Raw genomic sequence first — 13,924 nt, forward strand, 5'->3', positions numbered from 1 at the left:
ACGTTCACTTCTTAAGCTGCATCTTTCCCATACAATGGTATCTGGCTACCCAGCTTGTACTACTAGACCTAATCCCCTTTTCTCTCTTCTCAGTTCTTCACTGTTCCTCCAGTGTGTCAGTATTTCCTCTGCCCAAGTCACTTGAATGGCTTTGAAACAGCTTATAGAAACAAATCAATTTGTATACCCAACAACAATAAATAATACATGGAATCTTCTTTTCTCCTCACAATTCAGTTTAATGAAGGGGAAGGAAGAAGGAAGGAAGGAAGGAAGGAAGGAAGGAAGGAAGGAAGGAAGGAAGGGAGGAAGGAAGGAAGGAAGGAAGGAAGGAAGGAAGGAAGGAAGGAAGGAAGGAAGGAAGGAAGGAAGGAAGGAAGGAGAAATAGGAGGGGGAAGAGGGAGGAGAGGAGGAGAAAGAACAAGGGGAAGAAGAGGAAGAGGAGGAGGAGGAGGAGGAGAAGAAGGAGGAAGAGGAAGGGGAAGGGGAAGGAGAAGGAGAAAGGGAAGAGGAAGGGAAAAGAGGAGAAGAGGAAGGAAGAAAGAGACAACATGGGTTGAGGGTTAACCCTGTGCTAAGTGCACCATGGCAGGGAACTGGGAACAGAGTTATTGGCCTTAAGTAGCTTTTAGGTTTCTGGGAGCAAACAGGTGAGCATATTCTGTCAATGACAGGCTTGATGATTCCTTACAATAACCCAAAATGCACTGAAGAGCAATTTGTTCATCCTGCCAGGATCAGGAAAAGTTTCCTGGATTACATGGGGCCTGCACTTCATCTTAAAGAAAGAAGTAAGAAATAGTCAAGCAAATATTTGAGAAATGGTACTTCACAAAGAAGGAGTAACGTATGGTCTGTGACAAGTGCTGAAAACAACATACAGAAACATTCAATTTTATATTTTTGGTGTATTGTTATGTAGGATTTTTATCCTCCATGAATAATTCAATCAGGACCCAATACAGAGGCTAGGTGGAAGTCTACATAGATGACTGCTATCTCTTGTTACTTTAAAAGCTGTCTCTGTTGTTAGGCACCCCAGGTTCACACCTGTAATCCTAGCTATTCCAAATGCTGAGAGCTGGGGATCAGATTTTGAAGCCAGCCCGAGTCCATGAGCAAAAAGCTGGAAGTAGAGATGTGGCTTAAGTGATAGAGAACTAGCCTGGGACAAAAAAGCCAAGTGAAAGTAAGAGTCCTTGAGTTCAAGTTCCCATGTTGGCTGTACACACACACACACACACACACACACACACACACACACACACACATTTCTCTGTGAAACAAACAACTCGTATGAGATGAGTTAGGGCAAAAGGACACATAGCCTTCGGGGCAAAGGAAATCACATTTGCAACATCATCATTGTGCAATACAGTTATAGAGAGAGAGCCAAGAGAGGCTCCTCCACATGCTGCTCCCAAAGCACATTTTAATACTACATCCTCAATACTACGTCCTACGTTCTCATTTTGTCTTTATATGAACCACTCAGATTCTTTTAGAAACTAGGCAAGGATCTCTGTCTACACAACAAATTGATATGACAACTCAAGCATGAATAAGTAATTTCCAATCTCTCACTATGGTAAATGCAGTTTGGTATTCTATAATGTAGTTTATATTCTAATAAAGAGATAATCTTTTTCAATTGTAATAATAAATCATCAACTTTGAAGTTGAACTAGCGCTAAAAACTGACATTTTAGTACGCTGAGAAGGTTGAAAGAACTAACAGGTTAAAACCCAGAAAGAAGTAGATTTCACTTGTGGTTCTACCAATTGCTAGCTCTGGGTATATTAATAGACTGCTTTGGGTCACAATTAACTTTAGCCTTAAAATGTAGGATTATTATAAAAATTAGAGAAAAGAATTCCAGCAACTGCTACATAGTGGCCTGATCAGTAAGTACTAACTTTAATGTAGATCTCAGGTAATTTTTTAGTTAACTTTTAGGAATCCTCAATTCTGTATATGTAGCCTAAATTAGTAAATAGGAGATAGAAAGTTTTAAAGATATCAATAAAGGAATCAATTAGTAGAGCTCCCAAATTGTCTTTGGATAGATCTTCCAAAATTGAACCAGAAAGGGAGATCACAGTAAGTGATTTATTAAAGAAGATTCTCACAAGAGTGGGAAACAGAGAAAATGAAAAGCAAAACAAGGTTATAGTCTGAGTGAAATCTCAGCCTCCCTTTAATTCCCAACCACTTCCAGCTATGTGTGTGTACCTGCATGTGTACATGTGCAGGCATTTGTGCGTGCTGAGGCTAGAGCTCCACTAGCTCAAGCTTAGCCCTCTAACGGAGCCAGTGGCTCAGAGATGATATCCTGGCTGACGATCCTGTTTCAAAGCCATCCTGGGCAGACAAATCTGAAAGACTCTTATCTCTAATTAGCCAGCAAACACTGAAAAAGGAGGTATGGCTCAATTCATAGAGCACCATCCTTGTGTGAAAATGCTAAGGGAAAGCATGCATCCCTGAGTTCAAACCCTAGTACCAGCACAGAAAAGAAAAAAAAATAAAAGAAGGTTCTCCTGCTAGACTGACCAAAAAAGAAGGTGTGAGGGTACATAAATATAGCACTGTCAAAATGTACAATATCTACTGTGTGAATCAAGAAGGGAAAAAAGTTGAAGACATAGGCTTAGGCAACAACTTTGTCTAATAGACCAGAAAATAAGAGCAATAACTGATGACTGTAATTGGATCCAATCAAAAAGCTATATGTCAAAAGTAATAATTATGAAAAATAAAAAGACAGCCTACAGAATGGGACAAGGGATTGATATATAGAATATACAAAAAGCTCAAAATTAAACAAAAAATATCCCAATTAATAAGTGGGCAAGTGGAAAAAGACAACTATCAAAAGAAGTGTAATGGTCAACAAATAAACAAAATTTTCATCATCGCCAATCTTAAAGGAAATGTAAATCCAAACTACACTGAGATTCTGTCTCACTGTAGTTTTAATGTCTACAGTCAAGAAAAACAAATGCTGGTGAAGATGTAGGGGAAAGAACACCCACCATTGGCAGGAATATAAATTAGTGCAGCCACTATGGAAATCAGGTTCCTAAATAGAGCTACCTCACAATGCTGCTAAACAATTCCTGGGCATATACACAAAGGAGTATAAGCAAACAACAGAGTCACCAGCATACCCATATTTATTGCAGCATTATTCACAGTAACCAAATTATGGAATCAGCCTATTCACAAATGCCTAGTTATAGACTTAACCACCAATTGGTGGACAGATGAAGTTTATGTTCAACATGAAATATTATTTAGCCATAAAAAAAGAAATTGTTTGCAGGAAAAATGTTTGGTACTGGAACTAAATTAGTAAACAGGAGATAAAAAAAAGTTTTAAAGATATTGATAAAGGAATCAATTAGCAAAGCTCCCAAAATGTTAAGTAAAATGATCCAGACGCAGAAAGACAAGTATCATGTTTTCTGTCATATGTGCAACCTAAATCACATCTAAAGAAAAAAAGATGGACATGAAGATAAATGGAAGATTGTGGAAAGGAAAACCAGAGGGAAGTAAGAGAGGGGAAAAGAGCAATGGACAGAGAATGGAATTGAAGGACAGATCATGGGATCAAAGGATTGTGTGCATATATGAAAAGGTCGTAGTAAAACCCATTATATACTTTGTGGAGGGGAAGGGAAAAACAAATTGTTTAAATAGAGATACAGGTGGACCCATTGCAACAATGAGATGCACAAGACGTTATGTCGAAAACGAACTTTACAACTTTGGCAGCGGGTGGGGGGTTGGGGGGAGGAAGGAATGACAAGGGGAAACAAAGGAGGAGGCAACAATGCTTGATAAGAAATGTACTCATTACCTTGCCCATGTAATTGTAACCCCTCTGTATGGTATTTTCACAATAAAAACATTTTTTTAAAAAAAGAAAAATGTTTGTGTCGGTTTTTCTTTTAACTTCTTGGATGTGATCACCACCAAATGGTACACACTTAACTGTAAACTCATTTCTTTCTTTGATGATTTATTTAAAAAAAAAAAAAAAACCCCAAACACACAAAATAATCCCCACTAAGTTTGAAGTCAATATTTCCTAGGAGTATAAAACTCAATTTTGATAGTTTGCCTCCAGCCATCAAAAATGAGCTCTTCAACCTATTATGGTTGTGTTTTTCTGCAGAAAAAAAGATACTGTACCACTTACTAATAAAAGGCCCAGATCCTGCTTAGACTGAAGTACCTGGGAAAGGGCATCGCCCATTCCTCAGACATCACACACAAAAAAGCTGACAGCAATAATTTCTAGGTTCATTTATGTATGCATATTTATCTAACCAGCCACACCACACTGAGATTTTGAGATGGTTTAAATTGAGTTTTAACAGCTCTGTGTCTGGCTAACACAGCTTTGCAGTACAGAGATTTAAGGTTCTGTTTGACTCAAAGAAACTCTTGAAATTTAAATAGAAATTTCCTATATATCTCCATCTTTTTCTACAGAAAAGGAATAATGATTTGAACTCTGCTGGTTATCAATCAGAGTCTTCACAGAGCTAGTTGAGTATTTAGATTAGGTCATGAGTTCATCTGAAAATAAACGAACAGGGCATTAAAAATAACCATAGAAATATGAAATGTCAAAATAATTTCTAGGTAACATGTGCAATTAATTTCTTGGGGGTCATGAGTGCTTCCATATGCTATCCTTTAAATTATTCTGATAATGTTTATAATTTAGCAATTTATAATTTAAAGCAATTATGTTACCATGTGTGGAAGACCAGAACTAAATAATAGGATATACTCTGTGACAAAGATCCTCTAATTAATCAAACTCTACTTGTTCTCTTTGAACACTTCTTCAACTAGGAGTAACTTTTAGACTTCAGTATCCTTCACTGCACACATTTAGAAAGAATTGTGCTAAATTAGTTTAGCCCAAATCCCCAGTCCTCCATATCTTTCCTCTTTCCATATCCAGCTACCCTGGTGTGTCTTTAACAAAAGTCCTGATAGGTTGGTTCAGAATCCCACTTACATCCCTCAACACACTTCTTCCTAGTAATGGTCCACCCACTGACCCACATCCTTATTCTTGGTTATGCATTCTCCTTTATTCATGTTTTATCTGGAATTTAGCCCAGGTCTACATTAAGATCTCTTTCCCATATTGCAATAGTTATGAATAAAATACATTTTATTGCTTTAACTATTATCCAACTCTTTTTTACTTTGATATTTAAAAACACTATAACTAGACATATTAAAATGAATCATTAAAAATTTCTGAGGGGTACAATTAATAGGTACCTTATATATGTATGTGTGGGGTTCCTAGTTTTAAATTAAAGAGTGGTGAGTAATCACAATGCTTGCCAACCACAAGGGTCAGGGGCTGCAAGGGCTCAGGAGAGGAATAGAAAACATCTGAAAGGAAAGGAGAGGAAGAAGAAGAGAACAAAATGCCCACTTGCTGGACACCAGTGGCTCACAACTGTAACCCTGAGGATTACAGTTCAGGAAACTAAAATCTGAGGATTGCAGTTCAAAGCCAGTTGGGACAGGAGAAAGTCCATGAGACTCTAATCTTTAATTAACCACTGAAGATAGACATAAATGGAGCTGTGGCTCAAGTGGTATGGCACTAGCCTGAGCAGAAGGTCTCAGAGACAGCGCCCAGACCCTGATCTCAAACTCCAGGACCAGTACACACACCACACACACACACACACACACACACACACACACACACACACACACACACACACACACACACACACCACACCAACTACTATGGTTACAAAGCATCTACAATGAACTATGATGAAACATGCTAAAATGAGTGCTAATGTGATAGGAAGTATGAAGCATAAAGCTACTCAGATTTGGTGTCTTTTATACTTGACGTATTTGAATTCTGAAAACTTGAACTGGATTTTAATTCTTTCTTGCTTTCCCATGTTCTGTTTTTAAATTTAAAACCTTTAGAATTTGATCATAATCTATTATGTGGTAAAAGATACAAGATAGACAACTGAGAAGTCAAACCCAAATGAATATGTTGTTTTTCAAGAATCTGTGCCAAGAAATGAGATTATGTAAAACTAAGGCCATTGTTTTTTCTTCTCAAATATGTACTTTATTAGTGATACCTGAGCTGGTTTCTTTGAATTAGTGTACGGGTAAGAAAATAGAGCATGATAAATACATATTACCTGGCAAGGCTCAAAAAGAGGAAGATCTATGCATTGGGAAAAATGAAATTTCCAGGTCTCATCAGGAAAAGGAGAAGATAATGTTCCACAGCTTCATGTGCCAGTGGAAAAAGACATTTAGCACAGACAAATAGGACAGAAGATTCCCAAAGATGATGGCCAATCACGTATTTTCCAACACAGAAAATAAAAAGAAGACTAGAGATAGAAGACATTAAAAAGATGTACCCATACAATGAATAACTACCTTTCCACCTCCAACCCCAGCACTACCACCAGTGGAGATTCTAGACCAAGACAGCAAAGTGCTATTGATAATAAGTCAGAAAGATAACAGGATAATTGACCCTTTTGAAGATATGGTGCCTTTTGTTTTAGGGAAAATACTTTATTGGAGAAAAAAAGGGACATGATGTGGTAAGTTTACTTTCTGCCAATTAAATACTAAACAGAGGTTGAGTCCAGATGTTGACTTTAGATATCCATTGTTGATATTCTTTCAGCAACATTTATGTTACATATTTCAAAGTCAAAAGTAATAGAGAAAATTTGAGATCTACATGTATGAGGGAATTTATTTAGAGGATGAAATCAGGTAAAACCACTTTTCATATTCCTTCTGCTCAGATTGGAAAAAGTTAAGACACAGACAGAAAGCCAATATGAGAAACACAGAGCCTTGAAAAAGGTTTGGAGGCAAAACAGAAGATCCCTGACTCTAGATGTCAGATAACAGAGGTACCCAAGAAAGTCAGGGAAACCCCAAGCCTAGACAGGTAGAGAATAATAAAGTAAATAGAGCTTCATAGTGTTTGCGAAGAACTGGGGCCAGTCTCCTTCATTTCTGTCTCCAAATTTTCAAGAACATCCTGGCAGAGAGGCCCGAGCAGGTGACAGATCCTGGTTAGGAACACACGATAGTACAAACTGTGACATGCATGGACTGGTGGACAAGAGCAAGCGGCAAGAGAAACAACCAGCACCATAGAGGAATGATCACAAAGGCCACAGGTACATCCTCTCTCCTTGTTATGCTACTGTGTCAGCCCTGAAGCACTCATCATACCTTCTGTTCAGAAACAGAAATACCACCTGAGGGATCCTAAATCAATAGACAATGCTGAATTTTCTTTTCTCTCTTTTTCTTTGCCGGTCATGGGACCTGAACTCTGGACTTGGGCACTGTCCCTCAGCTTGTCAGCTCAAGGCGAGTACTCTACCACTTGAGCCACAGCACGACTTCTGGCTTTTTCTGCTTATGTGGTGCTGAGGAATTGAACCCAGGGCCTCATGTATGTGAGGCAAGCACTCTACCACTGAGCCACCTTCCCAGCCCCAACAATGCTGAACTTTCTGCGATGACCCATAGTTCTATAAGCTTGCCTGGAAAGGTATTCTGCTATCCAAGACAAAAAAATACTTTTTGAATTATGGGAAAATAAAGCCACATGTCTTTTTTCCCCTCATATGTGAGCCTGTTCAGCTTCCAATCCAATAGCATATAATTCACCATTTCTTCCTCCCACTGCCACAGCATTATAGGCAAACACAAAGATAATGTGAGGGGTAAATCATTGTGGGAGATATATAAATCTACTTCTAAAAATCACTTTGAAATTATCCACACTCACAGAGGAAAGGTTATATGCAAATCGCATAGACAAGACAGTGTTTATTCTCATTTATGGAATGCATGACATTTCAATATGGATTAAGTCTAATAGTTCAAGTCTTTACTTCAAACAAAATAAGGAAGCATAAGACCTCTGATTCCAACATCAGGAAATCACTTAGCTATTGAACTACTTACTCCCCGAAGCTCATGGCATTCCTGGAAGAGATAACTAAGGCAGGGTTGCCCTGCTTAGTCAAGCTGGGATGGAAAAGGGGTCACTGCCTGAACTCACACTACATGGAAATCAATACAACTTGGAGCAACTGGGCATGTCAGCTAAATAAGAAGCAATATTGGGGCTGGGAAGGTGGCTCAGTGGTAGAGCGCTTGCCTTGCATGCCTGAGGCCTCTGGGTTCGATTCCTCAGCCACCACATAAGCAGAAAAAAAAAAGAAGAAGAAGCAATATCCTCCCAGCATAAAACTAAACTCAAGAACATTTACTTTTGTCCATGAAGAGAATGTTTCAAGGGAATAACAAGGGATGGCAGGTCCACAGTACTGGAAAACATAGACTATAGGTAATAGTGATAATAATAATAATATGTGCCTTTTAGAGGGAGCATTTGATTGTGCTGATGGTTTTATAAACAGGGCAGTACCTCCTTAAGCTGGAGAAGACCCTCAGATGAGTTGTTTTTTCTTTTTAATTCCTGCACTATTTTTTTTTTATTGTTGTTCTTTGCACAAATGGTCCAAAGCCTAAGTGTGGGAAAGGCTCAGTTGAGTAACTGACTCCACTCAAGTCTTGCCAGGACTACAAAAGCTGATGAACACAACTGTCATTCTCCACATTCTTCCCTCCCACTCACTCCCACCCAGGGCTCAGGCCCCTTCCTTCCTTCTCCTTTACAGTTACCAAATGAAGCTGAGATGACTACGTTTTCAGTTTGGGATATTAATACCTTACTAAAGGGTTAAGGAATTTGAGTAAGATCAGGTCGTTGATTTTCTTTCTTTCTCTGTCTCTAAGTCTCTCTCTCTCTCTGTCTCTAAGTCTCTCTCTGTCTCTCTCTGTCTCTGTCTCTCTGCCTCTCTGACTCTGTCTCTTACTCTCTCTCTCTCTGCTCTCTTTTCCACACATTCTGTCTGTCCTCAGACCACTGGGATAGACTCAAAAGAAGTCAGTGTGCCTTTATTTTTGCTGGCTGGTGCCTTGATTAAAGACAAAGGTCTTCCCCTGCCATTCTCCTGTGCAACCCTTGGCTTCTCTCACAGGAAATGCAATGTATTGGCCTGCGGTTATAATAATATGGATGGCAATCTGTTGCAGAAGGAAGAATTCAATTTCTCTAGAATCTCTCTTTGCCTCTCCCATATATCAAATTTAAAACCTGTTTTTATATAAAACAAATCATTTTAGCAGTTGTAATCCCCTCCATGCAAAAGAAAAACATGAATGCATGTTTCTAGGTTTAAGCTAAGGAGAAATAGGGGTGCCAATACTTCTCCTTTCCTTCAGCAAAACCCTCATCTCAAAAGAAACCACTAAAACCATCCAAATGAATCCATAAACCAAGTTTCTTTTAAACCTCAGAACAATTTAAAGAGATGAACTGTTCTAAGGATAATAAAAGAATTTTCAGTAATACCTTGAGGCAGAAAGGTTCAAGACAGGTGAATGTTCCAGAAAATTTCCATGCCCGCCCAGTAGTGATTAAAATCATGTCTATAATTCTACTAACAAACTTTGGGACATGCGTACACATCGAATTGTATGATAATTTACTTCAATTGAGATTCAGCATACATTTAGATAAGAATATCCCATACTCTTTTCTTTAGTAATTTATTACCAGAGCATCAAACTAGAAAATAACTACCTCTGTGGAGTTAGTTCATAGAACCAGGCCCTGAACCAAGCACTAATTAAAATCTTAGAATCACATGAGAGATAAACATTATCCTTCATCTTACCATAGCAGAGTTAAGATGTAGCATGTTAAAAAATGTGCCCAAAGTTGTAGTTACAAGATAGAAAATCCAGGATTTAAACACAGGATTCAAATCTCAATATGAGAAACCTACATGTCCCTCGGTTTAACGTCTTACTAATTTATCAACCTACAAGCACAAAGATTGGGCAGTATTCAAACAGGTTGACCTATCAAGAATCTTGTTTAATTGTGCTGATTTGAACCTAAATGTATTCCCATAATCATTCAGTATTCTTGCTCCAAATAAAGTAAGATGAAAAGTCAAAGCATGAATTAGAATGTAAGCCAAGTTATTATCTATCTTCTTTATAAATTCTGGAAAGCTTGTCTGCAAAACTCAAATGCTAAGAATGAGGAGGAAGAAAGTCAAAAGAGAGGGGAAAAATGGAAAGATTAGGAACACAGAAAACAGAACAGAATAGAAGGAAAAGGGAATATAAAATGAAGTTGAGAAGGAAGAAAGCCAGAGGGCCATGGTGTGCTAAGAGGGAGAGTATTGGCCAACTATGTCAGGTTCTTGCTCTGATCCTCAACATTGAAAAGAAGAAATGCAGTGCCTTCTCAAGTCCTTTTCAAACAATGTGATCCATGTGAGGAATTTGCCTCCTACCAAGTTTCAAGAGTTTAAAGAAGACAATTCTTCCTGAATTGTAAGTATGCATCTAATTTCTTCAATAATCACTTGACTTTTAGTAATTCAAATAACAAGAGAAACTGGGAGAAAGTGAGGGAAGGGGTAATACTGCTTAAAAAGAAATATATTCTTTATCTGAATTATATAACTGTAACCCCTCTGTAGATCACTTTTACAATAACAATAAAAATGCATTAAAATTGTATGGGAAGGGGCTGGGAAGGTGGCTCAGTGGTAGAGTGCTTGCCTTGCATGCATGAGGCCCTGGGTTCTATTCCTCAGTACCACATGAGCAGAAAAAACTGGAAGTGGCACTGTGGCTCAAGTGGTAGAGTGCTAGCCTTGAGCTGAAGAGCTGAGGGACAGTGCCCAAGCCCAGAGTTCAGGCCCCACGACTGGCTAAAAAAATGGTATGCGAAGTCCCCAAAATAATATTTCATGAACTTTCTGCATTATAAGCAAATGACCTTTCCCCTGAATCAGATCCAGCTTATAAAAATGGCTTAGATAAGACAAACAACTAAAAGTGAAATAGTCAAGACATTCACATCAACATTGATGCCCCTGAAGGATATCACATTAAGTGAAATAAAACAGGTACAGATAGACACCTTCTTGCTGGAATGATGAGGCTAACTAAGTGGATCTCATAAAAGCAGGGAACTGAATGGTGGTTTCTAGGAGCTGGGAAAGGTGGGGAAAAGGAGAAAGGAAAGAGTGTGGTGAATAGGTGCAGAGGTGCAGTTAGACAGGAGGAATCATTTCTCACTTCTTACAGAATGGTTGGACAACTATGGCTGACAACAGTAAGTTGTACATTTCAAAAGAGCTGATAGGTTTGAATGATCCCAAATACAAAGAAATGATAAATGTTAGAGGTGATGCACATGCCAATCACCACGATTCGATCATTGCACAGTGTATTCAAGTATTGAAATGTCATATTGCATCCCATAAGTATTTATTATTATTATTATGTGTCAATTACAAAATTCAAATTAAAAAAATGAGTTAAGTTCCCATACAAGGGTAAAGGCAGAAAGGCTTCCTGTATGATCTGCTCTGGCCAAATCTGTGGCACATTCTGCCACATAGAATAAGTCTATTTTGGTCTCATCTAGAGAAATTAGAAGTAGACCTGCAGTTTGCAAACATGGTAATCTACTTTTATTAACTTCACCAAAGCACAAGAAAGGGATATACTTTCGGATATACTTTCAATCTGCTAAATGACTCAACTCTTTCAACTGAATATGTTTTCTGAAATTCCCAAAGACTTGGGAAAAAAACAACATCCTATTAACAGAATGCAAAGCTCTACTTTTAACTCAGTTTGAAGCTATGAGGAGGGCAGTAAAAAAACAAAAACAAAACTCAACTATTTTCTGTGAGAACTTATTGCCTTTGGTACTGTCTTGTAAGGTTTACATTCTCATATGATAAAAAGAAAGAACTAACAAAGCTACTTATTTTTCAAAAGTGAGTTAATCAGTGCATTCTTGAAATTTTCTTTTTGCTTTATTGGTGACTTTGAGGTTCTAAAAAGTTGAGACTGTCTTTCTGAAAATGTAGAGCTGATCACTAAGTTCTTTAGATTTTATTTTTGTTTTATGAATGCTTTCTGATTCTAGAACGTTAATTCTGTTGGTTTCTCTGAAAATGTCACACTGAAATTTGCTCAAGTATCTTTATTCTATGTATCTATGAAAAAGACAAGATTATATTATACTGAACTTTAAAAAGAAAACGAATTTCAAAAAGAGAAAAGCAAGCTGGTGGCTGACATCTATAATCCTAGCTACTCAGGAAGCTGAGATCTGAGGATCACAGTTTGAAGCCAGCAATGAGACTCTCTCCAATTAACCACCAAAATGTCAAAGTAGAGACATAATTGAAGTAGTAGAGCACCAGCCTCGAGCAACAGAGCTAAGGGACAGTACTCAGGCCCTCAGTTCAAGCCCCACTACACACACACACACACACACACACACACACACACACACACACACACACACACACGCACGCACACGCAAGCACACTAATAATAATATTAAAAAAATTACAGTAGTGTAAAGTTTTTAGAAATCCAAAAGTAAGTTTATAGCCAGAAAGTAGGAAAAGCTTTCCTTAGTAAGATACAAAACTTAGATAAAAAAGGCAGATAGATCTATGTGTATAAAATGTATAAACCTTTTGGTTTGCCAAAGACACACTCAAAAGTCAGAAGACAATAAAAACAATAGATAGCCCAAAATTAGCATATATAAAGTACTTTACATTTATAAATAACAAAACATTTCTTCTTATTCTTTGTATGATAAAGATGCTTAAATTTATTATTAATTAAAATATTATTTTAAGGGTTGGAGGTGTGGCTATAATTTTTAAAAATTTTATTTTATTGTAACGATATTGTACAGAGGAATTATAGTTGTATGAGTAAGGCAATGAGTACATTTCTTGTTGAGCACTGTTACTCCCTCTGTTTTTTTCCTGCTATCCCTTCCCTCCCCCACCTCCCCCACTCTCCACCCCTTGAAGTACATTTCCAACAGTGTCTTGTGAGCCTCATTGTTGCAATGGGTCATCCTGTGTCCTTGTTTCAGCATTTTGTTATTCCCCTTCCCCTCCCCAAATTAGATACATTTACATACAAGATGCAAGGTATCAAAATCAAATACAATGACATCAGGGGTATACCATAGAAGGAAGAACTTACAAAAGAAACAAAAAAAAATATGGAACACTTCACGAATTTGCGTGTCATCCTTGTGCAGGGGCCATGCTAATCTTCTCTGTATTGTTCCTATTTTAGTATATGTGCTGCCAAAGCGAGCACTATATATATAATTTTAACGCAAGTGGAAAACATACATAAAGCAAATAACCCCTAGGATGGATGAGAATAATAGCCAAAAGGATACCCTCACATACCGTTATGTCCAACTAAATTTAAACAGTATTTTTAAATGCTAATCTATCCACAATGAAAATATATGCTTTTCAAAAGCATATTGAAAAATTATACTTCTTTTCTCAGCGGTCCATTTCAAGTATCTGTTTCTCTCTATAAAAGGTCTTACTTGAAATAAATTTCCGAAAATTTGGCAAAAGCGAATGGCCAAATGTGTCAAATAAATCAAAATCATCAATAAGAATAAGAACAGTAATTACTTAGTGATTGCTTACTAAATGCTAGGGACATTTGTGTTTTCACAAATATAAACTCAGTTTGTTTTCCTGTCAATGCTATGAGACAAATACTATTATTGTCTGCTATCATTTGAATCTGGAACATTCCCGAAAGGCTCATGTGGTAAGGCTTGGAAGTTGGAAGCACAGATCAGTTGGTAGAGCGCTAGCCAAAAAAACAAAGTGTCATTTACCGCATTTCAGTCCTTCTGTTTTTTGATGATCATAAGATAGTTTTGCTCTGTCATGTTCTCCTACATAAATGTA

The 13,924-nt window shown here is 37.6% G+C and overlaps 1 protein-coding gene and 1 non-coding gene across 5 annotated transcripts in view; both read right to left on the reverse strand.

Moving 5' to 3' along the window:
* Ntrk2 (neurotrophic receptor tyrosine kinase 2) overlaps positions 1-13,924 on the reverse strand; it is a 371,115-nt gene that overhangs the window by 267,179 nt on the left and 90,012 nt on the right. The gene's annotated exons all lie outside the window — the stretch shown is intronic.
* LOC122122124 lies at positions 13,198-13,304 on the reverse strand. The gene has a single exon (XR_006150114.1). It is a non-coding gene; the product is annotated as a U6 spliceosomal RNA (small nuclear RNA).

Source organism: Dipodomys spectabilis, unplaced genomic scaffold (assembly GCF_019054845.1).
Source record: "Dipodomys spectabilis isolate Male_0828 unplaced genomic scaffold, ASM1905484v1 ptg000204l, whole genome shotgun sequence".
In the NCBI taxonomy this organism is placed as follows: Eukaryota; Metazoa; Chordata; class Mammalia; order Rodentia; family Heteromyidae; genus Dipodomys; species Dipodomys spectabilis.